We start from the raw sequence: 7,500 nt of genomic DNA, 5'->3' as shown, positions 1-7,500 counted from the left end.
TTAAGTAAATGTATAAGCAAGCGATCTTATACACAGCTCAAGGCCAAGACAGTTTATGAATTCACCTCCTGATCTCATATCGTGAGATTGCTGGTGATACTAACGTGGCTGTTTTCCTTATGCATTGGTAAAATTTAGCTTTTACCCAGCCAGTTACCAGCTTTAAACAGAATAACAGCTGAGAACAATGCATGATCAGTATAAAATGAGGTCATCTTATCCAGATTTCTGCCACACTTTCTGCTGTTTTTTGACATTTTGAATGCAGCCAGACTAAATGCAAAGTCTGTATGCAACGTCCGTATAGTCTATCCAAAGTCTGTATGGAAAACCCGATGCTAAGTTCGATTGAAAAACCTGTATGCAAAGTTTGTGTAAATCTATCCGACTTCCAAATGCAAAGTCTAAATGTAGTCAGAATGCAAAATCTGATTGCAAAGTCTGAATGCAGTGTTCAGTGTCTGAATGCAAAATACAATATCTCGTATTAAGAATGGGGACTCAACCAGATGTGAGTGTTGAGATCACTGAGATTAAAGTTTGGGCAGTGCATTTTCCGTATCTCTGTAACTAAACACACGATTCTGAGCTGTTCCCCTTTACCTGGCTGGAAGCAGATTTCAATGTTTGACCGGCCAGTTATCAGCTTTGAGGACAGAAATGTAACAAGTAATGGTTAATGTAATACGAGGTCACCTTCATCCACTACCACATTTTCTACACAGTTCCTGAAAGCAAAATCTTAATGTGGCTTCTCATAGTCAGAACAGAAAGATTTTTGAGATAATTTCTAAAGTTTGTCCTCTGTGTTTTTTGTGTATCTCAGTAAATAACCGCACGATTTTGATATATCTAGTCCCAGAAGAAAAGAAATTTAGTCTGCAGGAAGGTGTACTTTAACGTTTAGCCAGTCTTTTGGAACAAGAAATCCGAAAATCAGTGGTTGATATTTGATTGATTTCACCCATCCAACTCTGAAGACCGTATTGTATTAAAATTTAGTATGCAGAGGTGTAGAAAAGTCCCCACATTAGTTCGGTCAGGGTATGTGTGTTTGTTAGACTCGATTAGCATGCATCCGAAATTACTGAGTGCAAGCATGAAGGATTAAAATAAAATAAACACATTCCTTCCTCAGGTTCTACAGAAATTGTCTTCAGAAACTAGGGGCTTGCATACAACTTCTCTCATTCAGTTTTTGTAATAGCCAAGTGAAAGTCTCGTATAATGCTAGTTGTTACATCACTCACCTGCTTAGAATAGACGACAGAGAGAATTTTTTTTTTTTTTTTTAATAACGATGCCTTATTACTGAACTTTATTTGGCAATGAGGGTCAGTACAATGGTCTGTAATCAGATCTTTCCACACGCACCAACTTTCAAGTCTTCGTCAGAAAATCTAGCAGCATTTGTTCTTCGACTCTGTTCATGAAAGAAACTGCTATATCAGCAAGGCGGTCATGCAGCACACACGAAGGAAACTGCGATATCAATTAGGCGGTCATGCAGCACCTATCTAGCTACACACTGTCATTCCTTTTCTGTACGTCTGTGTAATGCAAGAGTTATCCGGCGCTGTCACTCCTTCATTACTCAGCTGGTCGTCTATGGAACTCCTCAGTCTGCCTTTGCTATTGACCTCCAGTCTTTTAAACGCAAAATTTTCAGTCATCTCGACTCTACTTTGAAAGTTCAACTTTTGCAGGCTTCCCCTCTTTCTTTTTTGTTTCATGTTTTTGTTTCTGCCTGAAAAAAAATAAACCGTCAGAAGAGAAGAAGACTTCAACAGCGACCAGCTTCACAGGGAGAGACATCAAGGGCTTTTCAATTAGGGAGGCTTCCATTAGGTATTCTACCTGGAGTCCGAGGCTTTCATAGTCATCCCTCTTCTTTCGACCTCCTTCAATCCCGTCCCAGCACTTTTTATTGTGATACTGTTTTTTTTTTTTTTTCCATCTAGACATTATGCCACCTCTTGAGAGGAAGAGCTGCGTCTCGTAAATCTGGTCGACAGACGATATGATAGATACCTTAGAACATTTTCTAGCAATATGCTGAAAATTTGTGTTGTTACAACTAGTGTGTGCGTGTGCGTGTGCGTGCGCCTGCGTGCGCTCGCACGAGTACTTGTTGATAGTGTGCGTGTGTAGCCTACTATTCCAGCTTCTTAGCACCTACCGAGAGGAACGTCAGCGACATAAGTTCCTGTTTTTTGTCAGCCCCAAGCCGCACCCATTGCACGCAACTTATCTGAAACAATCAGGCGCCTCAGATCAGGTCTAATTCCTCCCACTTGATGGCCGATAACCCTGAATGACCCGTCCATCTTAGGGTAATAGCCCATCGTGACCTGATCTCACCAACTAACAAGCCCTCATCTACACCTACCTAAGCTTCGTATCATTTTCTTATCTAATTTTCTCGGTCTGTTTTCCTCACATTTGCTGTTGCTCTGTAGTTACTTCAGGTAAGCGCATGAAACACTCTCTCTCTCTCTCTCTCTCTCTCTCTCTCTCTCTCTCTCTCTCTCTCTCTCTCATTTTTATCTATATTTCTCATCCCCTGTTTCTAATCATTCGGGCAGTTTTATCTTCATTCATCCTTTTTTTTTTTTATAAATTACTCAGATAACCCCTTTTCACTGATTTTCACTCTCCCTTTTTCTCTTCCTCTCACTCCATCTCTCACTTTGTTCCCTACACATTTTTTTGCAACCCTCTCTTTTCAACACTTTTTTTTTTCTTTTCTGGTTATTATTGATGGTTTCTAAATTATTCTGATAGCCTGACTGATCCTTCCATCTTACCATTAACACGCTCTCCTCCCTTCTTTATCTTTTCATTATGTTCACTGTATCGTCTGTCTTTATCACCCCTCCCCCCTCACTCTTCTCTCTCTCCTTCTCACCTCAAAAAAATCCTCGTCATCCTCTCTTCCTAATCATCGCAAGTAGTTTTCTTTTCATTATTGCCGCTCTCTATTTATTTCAACCACACAGACATTCACTCAGCTTTTGTCTCTAGTATCTCTAACTTTTCGGCATCCTCTCTCAAATCTTCTCAGTCTGTTCTCTCAGTTGCTGCCGCCCTTTATTTTACTTTGCCATTATCACTGGTTCTCTCTCTCTCTCTCTCTCTCTCTCTCTCTCTCTCTCTGTCGTCCTAGCCTCCTCACATCATATTTTATCTTTTTCTTTTCTCACATGATCCCCTTCATTCAATTTTTTTTTTTTATTTAATACTCTTTCACTCCCCGCGCGTACATCCTCCATCTATCATCACCCGCCCCTCCCTCCCCTTCTCTTCTCTATCTATCTCTCCCCTTCCCTGTTCACACTCCTTTTCCCTTAGTTTCTCTCTCTCTCTCTCTCTCTCTCTCTCTCTCTCTCTCTCTCTCTCTCTCTCTCTCTCTCTCTCTCTCTCTCTCCACCTTAGACGATTCAGGTGCTGTTCCTCCATCACTTTCCCCCTCTGTCTTCCTCATGGCTGACATTAAAATTTCTTCAGCTGATGCATTTTCTGTCATCACTGGCCTCAATACTAACAAGGCATATGGGTCTGGTGGAGTCCCTCCTGTTGTCCTCAAGAACTGTGCTTCTGTGCTTACACCCTGCCTAGGCAAACTCTTTCATCATTGTCTATCAACTTGTACCTTTCCTTCTTGCTGGAAGTTTGCTGTTATTCAGGCAGTCCCAAAGATGGGTGACCTTTCCCAACCCTCTAACTATCGTCCAATTGCTTTAACATACTGTGTTTCAAAAGTTTTCGAATCAATTCGTAATAGAAAAATTTTAAAGCATCTTTCCTATTATGGTAGGTGGGGGCGACCATCATCCACTCACTTGATGTAGTGCTGCCTACTCCTTCCTTAGCCTTTATCATTCTTTTTCTGTGCCTGCCCTCCTCTCTTCCTATTTCTCCCATCTTTCCTGTCACTTCTTATTGCTTTTCTCTCCTTTACAGGTGGCTTTACATTGAGAGAGAAGCCAAATGGTTTCCTGTAAGCCAGGAAACCATTTACAACGCTGGGTGGTAACCATATAACCAAACCATACGTGTTCCCTACGTGTCAACAAGTGGGTTGGTGGAGGGTTAGTGCCCTTCCCCGTAAAACAGCTAACTCAAATTCAAATGGCCACCCCTTACGGGATTATGGCGTCTGGCAAGAGATAGATAGATAGATAGATCTTTCCTATCACAACCTTTTTTCTGATCGTCAGCATGGGTTCCGTCAGGGACGCTCCACTGGCGATCTTCTCACCTACCTTTCAGACTCATGGTCATCCTCCTTTCGGGACTTTGGCGAAAGCTTTGCCATTGCACTTGACATCTCAAAGGCTTTCGATCGAGTTCGGCATAAATCTTTAATTTCCAGACTGCCCTCTTACGGTTTCTATCCTTCTATCTGTGCCTTCATCTACAGCTTCCTTTCTGGTCGTTCTATAGCTGCTGTTATAGACGGCCATCGTTCTTCTAGATCTATCAACAGAGGTGTTCCCCAGGACTCTGTCTTATCACCAACTCTCTTCTTTTTATTCATCATTGACCTTCTAAGCTGTACGTCTAAGCCTATCCACTCGCACGCTGATGATTCCACCCTTCACCTTTCTATTCTGTTCCCGCAACGTCCATCTCAGCAGTTACTTCAATAAACAAGGGATGAGGCTATGGCACACCTAATGTCTGACTTAGCTCGTATCTCTGACTGGAGTAAAAATAATCTTGTTTTTAATGCATCAAAGACTCAGCTTTTACACCTACCAACCCGACACAATTTTCCACGGGAGTACCCTCTAAGGTTTAATAATATCCAGCTCAATCCTACATCATCCTCGAACATGCTTGGGGTTTCATTCACTCGGGACTTATCTCGGAAAAATCATATTACATTTCTTGTAAAATCTGCTTCGAAGAGATTAGGTGTGCTAAGCCGACTCCGTACCTTCTTTACCACTGCACAGTGACTTTATACACGGGTTTTATTCGCCCCTGTGTGGAGTACAACTCTCATGTGTGGGGAGGCTCCCAACATACAGCTCTTCTCAATAGGGTGGAGTCGAAGGCTTTGCGTCTCATCATCTCTCCTCCTCTTACTGACTCCCTTCAACCTCTGTCTCTTCGCCGCACTGTTGCATCTTTATCTCTCTTCTATCGCTACATCAATGATCACTGCTCCTCTGAACTGTCTGCTTGCATCCCTCCAAATTCTCATCCCTTTTCTGTCCAACTCTCTAATGCAAGAGTTAACCGATACTCCCAGTCTTTCATCTGTGCAACAGGTCATCTCTGGAACTGTCTCCCTCTGTCTGTATTTCCTACTTCCTATGATCTCCAGTCTTTTAGATGCAGTGTGTCTAGGCATCTCGAAATGAACGGATCTTGAATTTGGCTCTCTTTTGTAATGTTTTTGTTTTTTCTTGGAAGGAACGGTTTGCGGGCTCCTGACCTTTGGTTCCTTCTTTCTTGCATTAAAAATAGTCATTATCTCTACCCTTTCCTCCCTATCCCCCTCTGTCGCTATTGCCCTCCCCTCTCTCTCTACCCCATCCCTCCCTCCTTCCTGTTTATTTTCATTTCCTGCTTCCAGGATAATATATGATTTTTTTTTTTTAAATTATGATTTCCATTAGAGTTTCCATGACAGTTTTCACTTATTTTTTCTTTTAATGTGTGGTAATCTTTCTCATTTTTGCCTGCCGGTTTTGACTGGAGTGATCACCGGTATGGGGAGCTCAACCAGTCCCCAAATCCCCCCAATCGTTCAGTCTCTTCTCATTTCTCTCCCTAATCGAAGTCTCTTCTAATTTCTCTCCATTATCATTCAGTCTCTTTTCATTTCTCCCTCTAATCTTTCAGTCTCTTTTCATTTCTCTTCCCACCTCACTTTTCGCTCGTCATGTTCACCTCCCTCTTATTCCTCTTTCCTGTTTGTCCTTTCCCAGGTACCATTTCCATCTTCCTTCGACCCCTCCCCTCCTTCCCCAACCATTCTCCCTTAATCTCCCAGTCTCAGCTTTTCTCTCCTACCCCACACCTCTCTCCAACAGCCCCTTCCTCCCATCTCCCTTCATCCCTTCTTCCGTCCTCGTGCGAACAAGCCCGCCGTTCCATTTAACACAGAAGCTTCACGCCCAGGTGGACGGATTTTCACATTACCCGCGTTATCGGTAATTCGGATCTGCCAAGCCTGTCGTTCCTCCACACCGACAGCCACGGAGGTCAAGCCGTGAACCCCCCATCACAGCACACCCACACAGTTACCAGTTGCACAGATATCGCTAACTTTCAACAATCGCCAAATCCCTTGAAAACGCTAAAAATGTTCTCGAAATGCATGTGCGGCGAATTTCATCGGGCATTCTATTAAGTAGTTCTCTCACTGTTGTATTTGTTTATTTTCCTGGCTTTCTGTACCCTCCCTCAGGAAAATGAGGTGGGATGGCGATAATGATTATGATGATGAATTTTCTTAACCTAATCGAAACACGGAAAAAATCGCTGGATAATATTGGAATTATATAATGTCCCGAAACGTGCCTTGGACAATCGCTAGAAAGTCGCTAAACACACAAAGACGCGTATGATTAATTCTTTGCTAAATATAAACGTCTAACGCCAGTCGGAATAAAATGATGCAATTGTCCCGACCATAAGAGACGCAGAATGGCCGCTAAATGGAAATGAATATCCCCGGATTCAGTGGGAAAAGACGCTAACCTTGCAACACAGAGGGGCGGGAAACAAAAGCGCATATATCGTACTGGTCCTGAGGAATAGAGAATGGAAGGGTGTGATTACCTGGCCAGGCGATAACGATTTCTGTCCATTTGTTGCCCAGGTTACTCAAGTGAATCCAAAGGCCTTTTCTTGGTGCTATTTTCCCCCCTTTCCTTCTCTCCTTTTTTTTTTTTTTTTCCTTATTCTCTTTACCTTCTTATGTTTCCTCTTTCTCCTCCTCGCTTTCTCCTCTTTCTTCTCACCTCCTCCTCTGTCCTCCACTCCTCCTTCCGTCTTTTCTTCTTTCCTCTCCTCTCTCCGCACCTCTTCTTCCCTATCTCCTCATGTTCCCCTTCTCTCATCTCCTCCCCCTCCTTCTCCTCCTCCCTCTGATAACCAGTCATGGGTCACTATAACATGCCACCTCACCACCGTTGTGAACAGAGAGAGTGAGAGAGAGGGGGGGGGAGGGTGAAGAAAGTGTATAGAATATCCACTGAAAGGTCTGAAATTTTATATATACGAATTTTATTTTCAAAAATCTCGTGTTTTTTCTGAAATGTATGAAAACTCGCCCACGATTAATTCTCGTTTTGACATTTCAGCTCAAATGGTAGAAAGACTCCTGTTATAAGTGTTTAGCCACTTCAGCCCGAAGACGTGTATTTATCATTTTTTAAATTCTTGCTACCGCCACATTTAAGTTTCTGTGATTTTTTGAAGTGGAGGAGCTAAAAGCGAAAAAAACACAACTCCTTTACTGTCAGGGTTTTGTTAAAATCT

This window comes from Coenobita brevimanus, chromosome 24 (assembly GCF_032717465.1).
Source record: "Coenobita brevimanus isolate Jiangsu-jjx chromosome 24, ASM3271746v2, whole genome shotgun sequence".
NCBI classification, from domain to species: domain Eukaryota; kingdom Metazoa; phylum Arthropoda; class Malacostraca; order Decapoda; family Coenobitidae; genus Coenobita; species Coenobita brevimanus.
Note: the sequence above shows the minus strand (reverse complement) of the source record.